The 18,456-nt window shown below is 35.9% G+C and overlaps 1 long non-coding RNA gene across 5 annotated transcripts in view; it reads left to right on the top strand.

The window, feature by feature from the left end:
* Positions 1–18,456, top strand: part of LOC118154541 (uncharacterized) — a 310,862-nt gene that overhangs the window by 151,028 nt on the left and 141,378 nt on the right. For 4 of the 5 annotated variants that reach the window (XR_013519318.1, XR_013519317.1, XR_013519316.1 and 1 more), the window contains one exon: positions 4,104–4,238. This is a non-coding gene — a long non-coding RNA (uncharacterized LOC118154541). Of the gene's footprint in view, positions 1–4,103; positions 4,239–9,727; positions 12,422–18,456 lie in introns of those variants that run through there. The other variant, XR_008482095.2, reaches the window with a different exon arrangement.

Raw genomic sequence — 18,456 nt, 5'->3', positions numbered from 1 at the left:
TGTATTTTCTGTATAGCAGAGACTAGAAAGCTTAAAATACATTTCTCAGACCTCCTTTGGAGCAGACGCTCCAGATACAATTTAAATTCAATCAGATATACTCAGGAGAGGCTTGAATGCAGAGCAGGGTGAAGTGGGGAAAGGAAGGGTCTGGTGGGGTCATGCATTTTCCTGGTGCAGGACTTGAATCAGGAACCAGCAGTTCAGTAGCAGCTTCCTGATCCCTGGAGTCAAACTGGGTCACTGTCTTGATTCTCCAGTTTCCTAACAAGCCAAGGTAGTGGTTTCCTTGGTGAGCCAGTTTTGCAGTGATGACCTGGGAATTGTTCTTTGAGGCCCAGCCCAGATCAAATTTCTTCAGAACATCTAGCAATTTTGTAAGTACTTCATTCTCAGCATTAAATCACTTTGGTTCACAATAGTCACATTGTTTTCTGTCATCTGCAATTGAACATTGACACATGTCCTTGATAATTTTTTCTCTTTTTGTGACTTGTTTCCTAACCACATTTTTCCCTGAGTGTTTATTTTAATCACTACCTCCATTAAACATCTACTTAAGGCCAACATTAACAAAGATAATCCTGCCTCTATTCACTGCAGAAACATAGTTAATTGAAAGTTAATCTGAGATTCAGAGACAGTTGGCATGAGAACAATGTCACTTAGTTTTCTCAGACTTTCAGAGTTAATATCGCATATTATGAATAGTGATGTATTTATACTAATAGCCATTTATATAATGGCAATAGTTACATAAAACTTAGCAATTTAGGTAACTGTACTTTGTTATAGATGAAAATGCATTGAATTGTATAGGAACAAATGCCTTCTTAAAGGCTTAACAGTCTTTTCTGTTTTATAAACTCTGTTGCTGTTAAAAGATCATCCCCTGGTCCCTTTTAGCAAAAGGGAAAAGCTGCATTTGGGACTTTTTTTGCTGATATGTTTTTCTAATTTTGTATGTGTCCTTTTTAATCTATTCAGATATGGCAATGCACAAAAATAGATTTGTCTTTTTAAACTTTACATTTTATTTTTTAGAATAGTTCTAGATTTATAGAGAAATCTATGAAAATAGTACAGAGAATTCCTATATGTTCCCTCACTCAATTTCCCCTATTACTAACAGATATATATCTACCATATAGTTGTAAAAACTAGTTAATGAATATTAATACGTATTATTAACCAAAGTTTATACTTCACTCAGTTTTCCTTAGTTTTCACCTGATGTCTTTTTTTTGTTGTTGTTGCAGGTTCCATACAAGATACCAAATTACCTTTAGTTCTGTTTCCTTAGCTTTCTCTTAGAGATGAGTTTCTCAGATTTACTTTGTTTTTTGATGACCTTAAAAGTTTTGAAGAGTACGAGGTAGGTATCTTACAGTGTCCTTTAATTGAGTCTTTTTCGATGTTTTTCTCATAATTAGATTGAGGTCCTGGGTTTTTGCAAGAAAGACCACGAAGATATAAAGTGTGATTTTTTTTTTTTTTAACATCACATCAGAGGACAATATACTATCATGACTGATATGGTTTGTTTCTGTGTCCCCACCAAATCTTATCTTGAAAAGTAATCACCAGGTATTGAGGCAGATTTGGATCATGGGGGTGATTTGATCATTGGAGTGGTTTTCCCCATGCTGTTCTCTTGATAGTGAGTTTTCATGAAACCTGATGGTTTTATAAGCGCCTGGCATTTCCCCTGCTTACACTTCTCTCTCTCACCTGCCACTGTATAATACGTGCCTGCTTCCCCTTTTGCCATGATAATAAGTTTTCTGAGACTTCTCTAGCTGTATGGAACTAAATCTGTTTCCTTTGTAAATTACCCAGTCTTGGGCAGTTCCTTATAGCAGTGGGAAAATGAACAAATACAATGACGTATCACTGTTAATGTTGATCACCTGGATGAGGTGATTTGTAAGGATGCTCTACTGTAGAGTTCCTTTTTTATTTTTTGTACCCTTTCTGCATTAGATGGAAAGAAGTCATTATTTACAACCCACATTAAGGACTGGGAGGTTATGCTCCATCCATTTGAGAGTGGAGTATCTGTAAAAATTGTTCTGAAATCTTCTGCATTGGAGATTTCGTCTGTTGCCATTTATGTCAGTATATACTCAAAAGATATTCATTTTATTTTGGATCATAACCAATGCTACTTCATTTTGTTGTCCCTGCTATTCCAGCTTTGACCATTAAGAGCTCTTAGAGTTGACTCCTGTGTCCCTTTGACAAACCATCATCATGGTGTTTTTTGTTTTGGCACTTCCTTGCTTTCTGGTACTGCAAGATATTCTAACCTTATCTTGTGTTATTTATCCCTCTAGTCCTAGAATCTGCTTTTCCTTCCAGGAAACCTGGTTGATTTTAGTGAAGAACGGTGTTAGGAGTTTTAGATGTGTTTATTGCTTCTAGACCCTCTCAAGAACCAACAGAGCAGGAAAATGTGTGTATACTAACCTATGTATATACTCAGATCTACAAATATTTCTATGTGAAACCATCTGTGTCTATTTTAAGCTTAACTTGAGTTTACATTGATACCTCTGCCTCATATAATGCATTATCATATATATCATTCTAGCCTTATTTTGCTTGTCTGTAACTTCCCGCTTTAAGAGTGAGAAACCTGGCTCCCACCATCCACCACTTGTTTATTCAGTTCTAGTGTACCTATATAGTGGTATCAGAAGTCTTAATCTATACTTTCATGGGAAACAACTTTCTCAATTAAAATGCAGTGCCAATGTACAGTTTCTTTTTCTTTTAGTCTTATAAACTACTCTCATCTGCATGGATCCTTAAGTCAGCACCTTTGCCTCTTCTGTGAGGTAGTTTCTCACATTTATTATACAGTTAGACTGTTTTGTTCTGCATTCCATTCTGGGACTTCCCCAAACTTCGAAATAATTTTTAAAAAGCTGCCTACATTGTTTTTCTTTGTGCCATGAGGTCTATGGGTTTTCACAAGGTACAGTGTCACATACCCACAATCACAGTATTTTGCAGAGTAGTTTCACACTTGTAAAAGATTCCTGCATGTTTCACCTATTCAATCCTCACTCCCCTGAACACTTGACAACCACTGATCTTTTAGCATTACTGTAATTTTCTTTTCAAGAATGTGATATGATTGGAATAATGCAGTATGAATCCTTTTCAGATGTAGCAATATTAAGGTCCCTGTGTGTCTTTCTGTGGCTTGATAGCTCATTACTTTTTATTGATAAACTGTGGTACAGTCATACAGTAAATTATTTGCTCACTCACCTACCCATTGAAAGATACCTTGTTTGCTTTCAGTTTGATGATGAAAAAGCTGCTGTACATATTCACAGGCAGATTTTTATGTGAACATTAGGTTTTCAAATGAGTAAACACTTAGATGATTACTGGATTATATAATAAGGCTATGTGTAGCTTTGTTCTACCAAATTATCTTCCAAAGTGGCTATAAAAAATGTTAACTCTGCTTTTAGCTCTTTAAGGAATCTCCACAATGTTTTCCATAGTGGTTGTACTAGTCCACATTCCCACTAGTGCTGTAGAAGTGTTCCCCATTCACTGCATCCACGCCCATATCTATCAATTTTTGGTTTAACTATGGCCATTCTTGCAGGGGTAGGGTGGCATCTCACAGTGGTTTTGATTTGTATTTACCTAATCATTAGTGATGACCATTTTTTCCATGTTTGGTTGCCATTTGTATATCTTTGAGAATTGTCTATTCATGTCCTTAGCTCACTTTTTGATAGGATTTTTTTTCTTGCCAATTTTCATTGTAGATTCTAGATATTAGTCCTTTGCAAGATATATAGATTGGGAAGATTTTCTCCCACTCTGTGGGTTGTCTGTTTACTCTGCTGACTGTTCTTTTGTGGTGCAAAATCTCTTTAATTAAGTCCCAGCTATTTATCTTTGTTTTTATTGCATTTGCTTTTGGGTTTTTGGTCATGAAACCCTTGCCTAAGCCAATATTTAGAAGGTTTTTTTCCAATGTTCCAGACATTTTATAGCTGCAGGTCTTATATTTAAGTCCTTGATCCATCTTGAGTTGATTTTTTTTTTCTTTTTCTTTTTCTTTTTTTTATTAGGTGAGAGATAAGGATCCAGTTTTATTCTCTGGCCTGGTGTTTGCTTCAGCTCAAGAGTTCAAGACCAGCCTGGGCAACATGGTGAAACTCCATATCTCCCTCACCCCAGCAAAAAAAAGTTTACTCCTGCCAACGGTAAGTTTGTGTTCTACCTTCTCACTCATATTTGGTATTGTGAAGACTTGGATTCTAGCCATAGTAATAGGTGTGTATTTCACTGTTACTTTAATTTGCAATTCCATGGTGATGAAATTTTAATTTTTGCACTTCAAAAGTATTTTTGTATGTTGTGAAAAATATTTTTTCCCAGTCTGCGACTTGTCTTTTGATTCTCTTAAGTGTCTTTCATAGAGGAGAATTTTTAATTTCATTTTCTAATTTATCAAATCATTTTAATAGTTTTTTTTTTTTTTTGAGACGGAGTCTTACTCTGTCACCAGGCTGGAGTGCAGTGGTGCAATCTCAGCTCACTGCAACCTCCGCCTGGGTTCAAGTGATTCTTCCGCCTCAGCCTCCCGAGTAGCTGGGACCACTGCCACCACGCCCAGCTAATTTTTGTATTTTTAGTAGAGACGGGGTTTCACCATGGCCAGGATGGTCTCGACCTCTTGACCTCGTGATCTGCTGGCCTCGGCCTCCCAAAGTGAATAGATATTTTTAATATTGTCTAAAACACATCACCAAATCCAAGCCTGGATTTTTTTTGTTGTTGTTCTAGAAGTTTTATGGTATTATGTTGTACATTTATGTCTACGATCTATTTTGGCTGAAGTTTTGTAAAAGGTCTGTTTAGATGCATTTACTTGCATATAGATGTCTAATTATTCCAGCACTGTTGACGAGACTTTTCTCCATTGAATTGTCTTTGTTCCTTTTTCAAAGTTGAGTTGATTATAATGGTTTGGCTCTATTTCTGAACTCTTTGATTGCATTGACTTACGTGACTCTTTTTTTTTTTCACCAACACCACACTTGTTATAGCTTAATAAGTCTTAAAATCAGGTAGTGTCAATTCTCCAATTTTGTTCTTTATCAGTATTGCATTGGTTCTTTTGTGGTTTTGCCTTCCATATAATTTTTAGGATCGGTTTTCAAATTCACAAAACAGCATTCTATGATTTTGATAGACATTGAATTAAATCTTAACACTATTGAGTCTTCCAAATAATGAACATAGAATATCTTTTATTTCTTCAGTTTTATAGTTTTCTTCATGTAGGTCCTTTTATGTATTGTTAGGTTCATATGTACATAACTTTCTAGCAATTATAAATAACGTATTTCAGATTTCAATTCATTGCTGTTATGTAGGGAAGCAATGGACTTTTCTTATGAGCCTTGTATTTGCAACCTTGCTATAATTTCTTTTGTTGCTTGTCTTATTTCTTTTTTTCTTCTTAAATAACTCCTATCATTTACAATACAAACACTTCTTAATTCCAGGAGTCTTTTTTTTTTCTGGTGAATTCTATGGAATTTTTCATATAGATGATCATATCTTTAAACAAGACTGTTTTCTTCCTTCCCAGTCATGTGCCTTTTATTTCCTTTCTTGCCATATTTTACTAGCTAGGACTTCTAGTATACCGTTAAACTGAGGTGCTGAGAGAGGACATCTTTCCTTGTTCTCAATCTTAGGGGAAAATATTCATTTCTCACCATTAAGTATGATGTCAGCATAGTTTTTTTATAGATATTCTTAATCAAGTTGAAGTTCCTCTTTATTCCTAACTTGATCAAGAGAATGAATGTTAGATTTTTATGAAATGCTTTTTCTCCATTAATTCATATAATATGATTTTTCTTCTGAGGCCTGTATATGTGATTATATTAATTTTCAAATGTTGAACCAGCCTTGCATTCCTAGAATGAATCCACCTTGATCATGGTGTATAATTATTTTTTTCACATTGTTAGATTCAACTTGCTAGTATTTTGTTGCCAATTTTAATATCTCTGTCTATGAGGGTTATTCTGTAGCTTTCCTTTCCTGTAATATCTTTATCTGACTTTGGTATTAATGTAATGCTAGTCTCATAAAATGAGTTAGGAAGAGCTTCCTCTGCTTCTGTTTTCCGAAAGAGATTATGAAGGATTGATACTCATTCTTAAGCATCAACTTAAGATGGTTTTACTAACATCCTAACCTATTTTACCTAATTTTTGCTAGCATATTAGTAGAATGTACTAGTAAAAGTATCTTAACCTATTACTTTTGTACCACCTCGGCTGTGGAGTGCAGTGACAGGATCTCAGCTCACTTTAACCTCTGTCTCCAACATTCAAGTAGTTCTAGTGCCTCAGCCACATGAATAGTTGGGATTACAGGCTTGTTGCCACCATGCCAGGCTAATTGTTGTATTTTTAGTAGGGACAGGGTTTCATCATGTTGGCCAGGCTAGTCCTGAACTCCTGGCCTCAAGTGATTGGCCCATCTTGCCTCTCAAAGTGCTGGGATTACAGGCGTGAGCCACTGCTCCTGGCTCTATTGCTTTGTTTTTTGAAGTGTATTTATCATTGATTCAATGTCTTCAATATATATATAAGCCTATTCAGATTATTTTTCGTGTGAGTTTTTGTAGTATGTCTTTCAAGTAATTAGTTTTTTTTTCCACTTAAATTTGTAGGCATAGAAATTTTACTAGCTAGAACGTCTAATCACAGCATTTCTTTATTATCCCTTTAAAGTCAATGAGACTAGTCATTACAACTCCTTCATTTTTTATATTAGGAACTTGTGTTCTATCTTTTATTCGTTATCTTGACCACTAAAGGTTTATCAAATTTATTGGTCTTTTCTTAAAAATTTGCTTTTATTTTTCTCTATTTCCCTGTTTTTAATTTTATTTCCATTCTAATTCTTACTATTTTCTGCTTGTTAGGATTAAATTGTTTTTTTTCTCTAGTTTAAGGTTGGAAGGTCAGACGGTTGACTTCAGTTCTTTTGCCTCTTCTAATATACACAATTAATGCTGCGTATTTTCCTCAAACCTTATTTTCACTTCATACAAATTTAGGTGAGTTGTATTTTCATTTCCAGTTAGTTAAAAATATTTTAACTTCTTTTGAGAGTCTTTGACCCACCCATGTTCTATTTAGAAGTATGGATTTTTAAAAGGAAAAAAACTCGTTTTTTTTTTTTTAAACTAGTAGAGTCACTTAGTACTTATAATAATCTAATACATGGAAAATATAATACATGGATAGAAATGATTTTTATCTGAGACATCTAAATGTGTAACTGTATATTTCCTATCTGGGTCTCTTAGCATACCAGAAAGAAGACATAAGATATGTTAATATAGATAAAAATTTAACAAAATTGACCAGTCAGACCTGTCTTTATGAGTCCTATGGTAAACTATGGGTAAGATTCATATTCCCTAAGAGTTTATGTATCCAAATAATAAAACGATAAAAAATTAGTTTGAATGAAACATTTCAAACCATATGTTTTAGTAAATGACTAGTACTACTTCTTGGCGAGAATAGAAATCAGGTCAGTGTTTTAATCAAATAATATATTGGGCGAAGTAAAACATTTATGATTAATTGACCTTGTATGTCAGTAGACTTTGTAAAACATGTAAAATTTCCATTACTGAAAAAATACATTAATGCCACTGAAAAATAGCATGTTCTGAATTTCCCAAAGATAAGAAACTTGCCTGGTTCCAACATAATTTAACATGGGAAAGGAAATTATGTTCACCTCAGTTCTCACTGGATATATCACCAATGTAATTTTTTTAGATAAAGATGACAGCTTGGGAGAGCCTGATGACCTTCAAATAATTTACCCCGTTGGGAAAACTGCTGTTATGTGTTTGTTGCATGTAAATGCTGCAAGATACTGCCTGTCCCTAAGGCTACTCACCACTCAAGTGTAGCAATAGTGTTAGGACTCCTTGCCACACGTATCTGCAAACTGCACATCTTCCCCTCGGCGTATTTCGGTGATGAGTGCTCAGCTTGCCAAGGCTTTTGTTTCAGGCCCATTGGCGTAAATTTCCCATTTTATTAGCTATGGTCTCTTAGGAAGAGTATAACAGATAATGGGTCCTGATGTGGAAGTATCCCACATCCACTGTCATTGCTAGGCAGAGTGATTGCATGACATCGCAAGAGGGCAGTGATTTTTGCAGCAGGGAGAAACAGAAAAAGGACAAATGCTTTTATAGGACACAGAACTAATGGGAGAAACAGAGTAACACATTTTAAGTCTACTATAAACTTTCAAGCAGTTATAATTAGGGTTCACAAAGGAATTTTGGAAGAAAACACATGATTTTAGAATTTTTAAATAGAGAAATCAAAAATGAAAAATGACTACAAAGTTAGACTTCTGGAAGATTTGATAAAATATAAAATCTTCACGCTGTGTAAAAGTACAAAGAAGTAAAATTGACTATACTGATAAAAGACATGTAGAAGACCACATAAGCTACTAATATTTCTTTAAGGAGAAAACGGACCAAGATGAAATGTGTTGGTTAAAATTCTTCCTGTAAACAAGAGAATGCACTCTGTCTAGTTGAAGCAGAAAACTTTGTTTAAATGTATTTGGTAGTATCTCTGCAGTCTGGCTGGAAAGTTAGCATGGCTACTGAGATAAACATAACACCCTAGGAAAACCTTGGGGGCTTTCCTAGCAAAAATCGAATTGCCCTCAGCTCTGAAGACTTTTGCCATCCAGAACTGAGGCTCAGATTCTGAAGCTAGATAGGCAAGAATAATGCTCAAGCACAAAAGGGCTTCTATAGCACAAATGACATGACATCACTAGTTAGGACTGAAGGCAAAGGCTTTTCTACCCTACTGTGCCCCGAAAGCATGACAATACCTATTACTAGAATAAAAATCTTATCACTAGGCTTGCTGGAAGGTCAATTCACCGAGATGAATATTTTTTTTCTTCTAATTTGGGGAGTGGAAGTCACACTGCAGAAAATTACCAATATTCAGGGGTAATATTTCAAGATGTCAAGCAACTACAAACGACCAATATCCGGATACTGGAAGATATAATCCAAATATTAAAACTTGAGATGAAAAATAAGTTTTTTTAGATGGAAGGAGCTTGCCACATCTCAACATGAATGAATTAAAAAAAAAAAAACAGCAATCTTAGGAACATCATTTTCCTGGTTGGCTTCCAGTTATTATGCCTTCTAGATTAAGAAAGTGGGTGTGGGGATACTGTTTTTGGATTCATAAATACATCTCATTTTTTTTTTTTTTTTGAGACAGAGTTTTGCTCTTGTTACCCAGGCTGGAGTGCGATGGCGCGATCTCGGCTCACCGCAACCTCCGCCTCCTGGGTTCAGGCAATTCTCCTGTCTCAGCCTCCTGAGTAGCTGGGATTACAAGCACGCGCCACCGTGTCCAGCTAATTTTTTGTATTTTTAGTAGAGACGGGGTTTCACCATGTTGACCAGGATGGTCTCGATCTCTTGACCTCGTGATCTACCTGCCTCGGCCTCCCAAAGTGCTGGGATTACAGGCTTGAGCCACCACGCCCAGCCTAATACATCTCATTTTTTGTTCTTTTTTACTTCCATGTATGCTCTCTGACTTGTAGATTCTGAATCCCCACTTTCTGAATCAACTGCTTCTCTTTGCAGTGTCCTTGGCACATTTTCCAGACTCTAACGTCTGCTCTGCCTCAGTAGTGAGTATACAATCATTTTCCTTAGAAATTTATGAAAATCACTTCTGTTCTCCTGGTTCCATTTCTCGATCTTTTTTTCTGTTGTTGGTTTACACTATATTCTTTTATGAACATTTCAAATCCTTAGGAGGCAAGGGATATAAATCTGTTTTCCGACTACCATCGTAACCTGTAAATCTCCTGTAAGTTTTATAAAAATTATGTAATACTGGTAAAATCATACTATTAACAATCCAAGTGAAACCATTTACTATACTTTTCCTTACATTAAAAATTATAATCTGTATTTTTAAAGATAATGAGGCACATTGAGTAGAATGCTTAACACCTGTCACTTTTATGTAATCTCTCATTCAACATTTTATTCATTTTCTTCGTTCATTCTGCGGTCTAAAATGGAAAACAGCTGGCCACCTATAGGAAAAAGGATATGAAATAAATAAAATGTTTGTTTTGTAATTTTGATGGTTATATGCCCTAAAAGAGGTGCATGGGTCAAAGACGTTTCAATACATAATGCAGACACTGTGGAATAGGACCAGCCCAATGCCAATAGCATCTCTTCTGTCAGCTAATATGTTCAACTTGCTACAATACAAAATCATTTATGCCTGTGTTTGTCTTCTGTTTACTTTGGTGATGAAAGGATTCCTGCCTTATAGCTAAATATAGTACACCCAACACTGGACAAAGGAGATCAATGGCAGTTTTAGTCAATGTACTCACAGCCAGGGGAGGAGGACACTGTATACTACATAGGGCCACACAGGGGTTACCTTTGGGAACAGAGTGAACCAACCAGGAGTTGTGGCATGCAAGATTCTTAGTAACAATAGGGTGGAGTGTCCTTTTATTCCCATGGGATGATCACATTGGCTTCTTGGAATAATTCTGTAGGCTGGCAGGAAAGTGAAACTTGCTACTCAGGGATAAGCAGAAATTGTGCCTGGTCTGTTTAATAAGGAGTGTTATTTGGCTAGTTGGCTAGTAGAACTTATCCATGGGAGTAGAGTGGGGAGGAAACTTGCACTTGAGCCATTTGAAGCCCTCTTGATCTCACCATATGTCATGGTAACACATAGTATTGGATCTTAATTTGAGGCCTTGACCTACACTGGGTACCATATGTGAATAGTTTTTAGAGGAGAACATTGAGTCTGATATATGCTTGTTCACTTCCCCCAATTATTTAGACTTACCAGGATTGTTTTCTGCATAGGCATAGTCTGTACATTCTCGAGAAATCTACCATCTCTAGAGTTTGACCTGGTCAAGAAGTCTGGTTTTCTAAAATCTGTAGAAAATATTTTCTGGACTGAATGACTCAAATCAATATTGTCTGTAAATAAAACGTATCTGTTAGGTAGATTAAATGGTGCAAATAACCCATCCTGGCTACTCTCTGTTTAAATTGGAGCAGTTATATTCATGCTGATAAACTGAATTTTTGTTTCTCCTTACAGAGCTTATTGATAGAAATTCCACACACTTCCTTGGTTACTTACTGTATGCCTTAGTTATGTACTAATAAATTTTGAAGACCGTCTATTTCAAATCTTTAATTCGGAGTTCTGACTTTCAGGAGGAAGAAAGACTTGTTAGCTAAATCCAAAGTAATTTAAATAGTAATATTTGGTTTAAGTCTCAATCAACTATTTTAATAGAAACATTTCTGAATGACAGTTTGTTGAGGCCATGGAAAAATAAATTCAGCGTTAAGCTGAGTTAGAAACTATGATTCAAGAAGGGAAATCGACAAGAGGAAAACTGGCATAATGGTAAGAAAATTGCACTGTGAGTCAAGAGGCTTGTTTTGAGATTTGATTTTTGAGTACATTACTGAATCTTCTTGTCTTTTCCTCCATCTATAAAAAGAGAAATCTCCTAAGTATAATCTAACTCTGAAATTTTGTAATCTAAGAAATCTCTGTACAGTAACATTTCATAGTCATGTCAGAGGTAGCATTTTTATAGCACTCAGGACATGTGCATTCCATTAGGATATGTATCAGTTCTCTCTGCAACTCACACTTTGTTTATACAGAATCTTTTCCTAATCATTATCCCTCTTGGAAATGGAAGTCTAACAGGAGTGGCAAAGCATAAACAGACTAATAAATGTTTTAGTGGAGTGAACTTGTTAATTTTCAGAGAACACCATAAAGAAGTCATAAGACATTCCTCAGCTAAGAATACTGTCAGCCAGTGGCTAGGACATTACTCCCTGGTATTTTAGAAACTCTTTACTAAAAGATGAAAGAAAAAAAGTATTTTTGAAATAGCAGTGAATAGAAAATACACACAACATATTTTTGAAAGTTAAAAAGCAACCACAAGGCCGGGCGCGGTGGCTCAAGCCTGTAATCCCAGCACTTTGGGAGGCCGAGGCGGGTGGATCACGAGGTCAACAGATCGAGACCATCCTGGTCAACATGGTGAAACCCCGTCTCTACTAAAAATTACAAAAAGTTAGCTGGGCACGGTGGCGCGTGCCTGTAATCCCAGCTACTCAGGAGGCTGAGGCAGGAGAATTGCCTGAACCCAGGGGGCGGAGGTTGCGGTGAGCCGAGATTGCGCCATTGCACTCCAGCCTGGGTAACAACAGCGAAACTCCGTCTCAAAAAAAAAAAAAAAAAAAAAAAAAGCAACCACAAAAATAAAGGTTAACCAGCTAAGCAACTGCCTGGATCCAAAAATAATTTGAGTTTTATTAATACCACAACCATTGTATCCCCACAGATATATTTATTTTCCTTGAAATATTAATAATGGTAGCTAATTTTTATTGAGTAATTCAAAGTGTTTCATACATTTAATCTTCATAAATATTTCCTATTCCAACTCTATCTCTTCAACTTGGGGAACCCACCTCTACTCAGGTTATCCTTCCCTGTGCTGCAGCCTAAAAACTCATCAGGCAGTAATTGGGACAAATGGAGGGCTCATTTTTTTGTTTCTAATATTTTAGGCATCATTGTCCTAGTCTAAATAATATGTATATTTTATTTGAATTTTAGTTATTTCAGGTGCGAGATTAAATCATGTCTTTGTTATTCCATCTTGGTTGGATTTAAAAGTCCTAGTTAGTGTAAATTTTAAGAATTAAAAACTATGCATAGGCAATTAAGTTGTCAACTTTGTTTTTTTTATATATATATTTACTTTTTGAGGTCTCAGACACTATTCAAAAAATCTTAAACGTAGTCTGAATTTTATATGTATATGTGAAAACACTATCCAGATCAAGATAGATAACATATGTGTTACTGTAGAAGGTTCTTCCATGTTTCTTCCTCGTTTGTATTCGCCATCCTTGCACTATAGAGCAGCACTATTCTAACTTCCATTACCATAGGTTACTTTCACTGTTATTAAACTTCATGTGAAGGGAATTATATGTACACTTCTGTGCATGGCTTCTTTCATCATGTCTTTTTGAGATCCATCTATGTTTTTATCAGTAATTTATTCTCATTGCTGTATACTATCCTAGTGTATGAATATATCCTAATTTCAATCCATCTTCCTGTTGGTGGTTATTTGGGTTATTTCCAGTTTGGGATTTTGTGAATAAGTTTACTATGAATATTTTTGTGGCCATTATAATATCTTTTTCTAGGGGAACAAAGGAGCAAGAAAAGCTTTTCTCGAAATTAGTAGGTCATTCAAAATTTTAAGTATTTGCAAAATATTTCTGCACGTCTACATTACAATCAGCATTTTACATTGTACACAAAGATGACCCAAATCACTACATATTTTGAACTAATTCCTGAATGTTTTAAAATTTGTGCCTACTATAATTGTGATTCTAATATAATCTGAGTTAATAACATATTACCATCTTAATACTGTGGGCTAACCTTTGACAATCACTTATTAGGTACCATTACAACTAAGATACTTTCTTCACAACAATCTCAGTAAAAAATATTCACATGTAATTTGTGAATTGAGACTCTTATGTTGAGTTGTCCTAGATGGCATAACCAATAAAGTGAAGCCAAAATTTGAGTCCAGTTGGTCTGGCTTCAGAGCCTGATATTTAACAAAGCAGAATTACAAATAAGTGCCCACAGAAGAGGAATAGCTAACTTATATGTATTAGTTGAACTTTCCTTATTAGCTGATCCTATTACTATGATTTTTGCGTACTGAGTTCTTACAAGTCCAGAGCACACAACTCAAAATTTGTTTCAGCAATGGAGTATGTTAATAAAAAGTTTTTTTTTTTTTTTGAGGGAAAAAGAGAAAAAGAAGGGGAAAAAAAGAAAAAGAGGGAAAAAGGAATATTACTTCATTCCTAAAATGGGTTTCAATAATGGCCGATCAATATTTTGAGTGTTTAAAGTGGTTAATGCATATTTTATGTGTTTAAAATGGAGACCTCTATTGTGTTTATTTGTTCTGGCTCTGAGTTCAAGTCCTGGATATCGTTATCAATTTGTTGTCTCGTTGAATCTAAATCTCATTATGTGTCTTATGTATCTGGGTGTTAAGATCTCTTATTGTTGCATTAATCCTTTTACCCTTGCATCCTTGTAGCTTTGAAATCTATTTTATTAAGTGTGAGAATTGCAACTCCTGCTTGTTATTTATTTTTGCTCTTCATTTGGTTGGTGAGTTTTTTTCCATCCCCTTGTTTTGAGTCTTTGTATATCTTTAGATATATCGTTAGATTTTGTGGATAATGTATATTTTGTGTGTTTAAAATGGAGAGCTCTATTGAGTTTATTTGTTCTGAATCTTAGTTCCAGTCCCGGATATCGTTATCAATTTTCTGTCTCGTTGAATCTAAATCTCATTATGGGTCTTATGTATCTGGGTGTTAAGATCTCTTATTATTACATTAATCCTTTTACCCTTGTATCCTTGTAGCTTTGAAATCTATTTTGTCAAATGTGAAAATTGCAACTCCTGATTTTTATTTATTTATTTTTGCTCTCCATTTGGTTGGTACGTTTTTTTTTTCCCAACCCTTTATTTTGAGTCTATGTATATCTTTGGATATACCATTAGATTTTGTCTGTATCTTTTGATGGGGAGATTTGGTCGATTTAAATTTAGGGTTGCTGCCGTTTGATATTAACTGGCTATTTTGTCCTTTCATTGATAAAAATTCTTCTTTATGTTAATGCTCTTTACTTTTTGGTGTATTTTTAGAAAGGGTCATACTGGTTGTTCCTTTCTGTGTATAATGCTTCTTTTAGAAGTTCTTGTAAAGCAGACCTGGTGGTAATAAAATGTTTGAGTACTTGCTTGTTCCTAAAAGATTTTATTTTTCCTTCAAATGTAAAGCTTAAATTGGCAGGATATGAAATTCTGGGCTGAAAGTTCTGTTGATTAAGTATATTGAATATTGGCCCCCACTCTCTTCTAGCTTGTAGGGTTTCCGTTGAGAGATCTGTTGTAAGCCTAATAGGCTTACCTTTATGGGTAACTTGATCTTTCTCTCTGGCTGCCCTTAATATTTTCTCCTTCGTTTCGATCTTGGTGAATCTAACGATTATGTGCCTTGGGGTTGGTCTTCTTGAGGAATATCTTTGTGGTGTTCTCTGTATTGCCTGGGGTTGAATGGTGTCCTGCTTTGCTAAATTAGGAAAATTTTCCTGGATAATATCCTGGAGAGTATTTTCCAGCTTGAATTCATTCTCTCCGTCACATTCAGGTACACCAATCAAGCATATATTAGGTCTTTTCACATAGTCCCATATTGCTTGGAGACTTTGCTCATTCCTTTTTATCCTTTTTTCTCTATTCTTGTCTTGTCGTTTTGTTTCATTAAGTTGATCTTCGACCTCTGGTACCCTTTCTTCTGCTTGATCCATTCGGCTGTTTAAGCTTGTACATATTTCACTAAGTTCTCGTGTTGTATTTTTCAACTCCATAAGTTCATTTGTATTCCTCTCTATATTGTCTATTCTTTTCAACATTTCATCTAACCTTTTTTCCAAGTTCTTAGTTTCTTTACATTGGGTTAGAACAAGTTCCTTTAACTCCCAGAAGTTTCTTATCATCCACCTTTTAAAGCCTACTTCAGATAATGGAACACAGTCCTTTTCCATCAGGGCTTGTTCCATTACTGATGAGTCCTTTTCCATCAGGGCTTGTTCGGTTGCTGATGAGTCCTTTTCCATAAGGGCTTGTTCCGTTGCTGATGGGTTCTGATTTTGAGTGTACTCGGCCTTCTTAGGCTGTTTTTTTCCCTTCATTGTAGATGAACCACCTTTCTAATTAGGTTTCTGAGTCGACGTCCAACTTATTGATTCCCAGTGCTGGGATCCGAGCAACCCACTGTGGCAGCCTAAATAGCAGCGGTAAGACTGATGGTGCTCTTCTGCCCGGGAATCTCTGGTCTAGCTTCCCTCTTGAGTCCACAACAAGCGGCTGTGACTTCCCGGAGCTCCAAACTCCGGTCAGTAGGGGAAGCAGTCCCGTTGGCTCTGCATGAAGAGCTGCTGCGCCGAGAAGCCGGCAAAACCGCTGCGGCGGCCACAAGAGTCGCGCTGGCGACCCGTAGGGCTCCTCCACTGGGAATCGGCTGATCGGTGAGTGACGAAAATTCGTCTAAAAGTGTGGCATCGTCTCGTTCTCTGGGCTTTCACTGGGAGCTACAATCCTGAGCTGTTAGTGGGCGGCCATCTTGGATCGATCACCAATAAAAAGTTTTACACTTGTTCACACAGCGGTGATTTTTTTATAGTACAGAGGTTGTTGATATATTGATGCCAGTCTTACGATAGTTTTAATACATCTTCAATCTGGGTATGTCAATCTAAATCTTGATAACATCTTCATAATAAATTTCTCTTAACTAAATGACTTTAAGAAATTTTTTCTCAGACTCCCTTTAGTTTTATAAATATGATTAACTTTAGGTCATAAAATTAAAAGTTCTCTGTGAACACCATTTAGTTGTGGCTTTGTTCTGCCAATTTAATAATTACATTTTTACAATGATAATACAATCATGAAGGACAAATAGCAAGATGAGTAAACATTTTCCTGTGACAGTAGCAGCATGATAATTATAAAACTGGAAAATGAAGCTCTTAAGAATTGGGAAGCTCATTACTAGGATTGTAGTCACATATAGTTCAGAGGCCTTTATTTCAACAGCACCTGTTAGTCAAAATCCCTCTATCAGCATTTAAGCACGTGTTTTCCAAGGTTATTTCCAAGGGTAGGCCATTTAAATATTTTCTAGGGTAGGGCTTAGGTTACAAGGACCAAAACTGATATTGAAAAATAGACTCACATAAATAAATGCAATATAAGTTTCAATTTTAAGCCCAAAATATCTTAATAGTGCTGTGGATTGGTAAGGAAATTAATTTAATCGCTGATTATCTTATTGATCAATAACTAGAATTGAACATAGTTGGTTATGGATCAGAAGGTGAATTTAATAAGTGAATATAAGTTTAGAATACAATATTTTAGTTATAAGGACATTTTTTCCCAAAATGATAGAGAAGAGAGAGAAGACGTGATCAATAAGTTGGAGACGCCATGGAAAATCCTAGAAATTCAGGGGAGGGTGGTGTGAACTAGTGAACAGAAAGTCGAACTGAAGAATTAAAGACCCTAGATTTTGAGTACTTTGATCTCTCTCTTGTCTACCACAGTGTGGCCCCAGCATGTTGCATAACTCTTCCAGTGTCTGGTTTCCATAGCCACAAAAAGGAAGTTGTAGTAAGTGAGGCCTGAAGGCACTCTGTCTAACCCAGTGACTGATTTTCCTACCTTTTGGAAGTACAGTTCAAAGCTATTGTCATTGGGAGTCTGGGCATGTTCCTTTATCCCCAATCTGTGAGAATTACAGGCTTTTTTTTTAAAACATGTGGCTATAAAAAGACATGAGAATTATTTTAATTACAGCTTTGGATCCATTTATTAGCTTATTTCAACTACATGGTTGAAAACTGGTTGGCAGGGTCTTGGTCTTTGTCTGGCTCACCTGTAAATTACAGTTGCTAAACTTCTCTTAACTAATGGTCACTGAGTAAATTATTCCTGGGCATTATGTAAGAAGTCCATATTTAAGAATATATAAAATTAAAAAACTATTCTGTGTTAGTGAATCTGAGGTATGCTGAAATTAAGCTTTCTGTAGAAATTTTTTTTTTTTTGCTGCTTTTGATCAAAATAGCAGATAAAATTTATCCATCAATAGTCGATTCTCAATATTATATTCTATGGGCTAAGCGTATTTCTAGGAACACAAGCTTTTCAGTTGAGGCTTCAACCTAGTAAATTACGTGTGATAGTAGGGTTCATATAATTTGTAAAAATAAGTTTCAAATACCAAAACAAAAAATAGTCACTAGTTAGCTCTGACCTAAAATATAACACTCCTACCAGACAAGGTTTCTCTGAGGAGGCTACTGTGAGCTGAAATCTGAGTGAAAAGAGGTTAACTAAGGTGAAGATCTGAGTAAAGATTCCAAACAGGCCGGGCGCAGTGGCTCAAGCCTGTAATCCCAGCACTTTGGGAGGCCGAGATGGGTGGATCACGAGGTCAAGAGATCAAGACCATCCTGGTCAACATGGTGAAACCTCGTCTCTACTAAAAATACAAAAAATTAGCTGGGCATGGTGACGTGTGCCTGTAATCCCAGCTACTCAGGAGGCTGAGAGAGGAGAATTGCCTGAACCCAGGAGGCGGAGGTTGCAGTGAGC

Source organism: Callithrix jacchus, chromosome 6 (genome assembly GCF_049354715.1).
Source record: "Callithrix jacchus isolate 240 chromosome 6, calJac240_pri, whole genome shotgun sequence".
Lineage (NCBI taxonomy): Eukaryota > Metazoa > Chordata > Mammalia > Primates > Cebidae > Callithrix > Callithrix jacchus.
The sequence above is the reverse complement of the archived record's forward strand: the minus strand, read 5'-3'. Positions and strand labels throughout refer to the sequence as shown.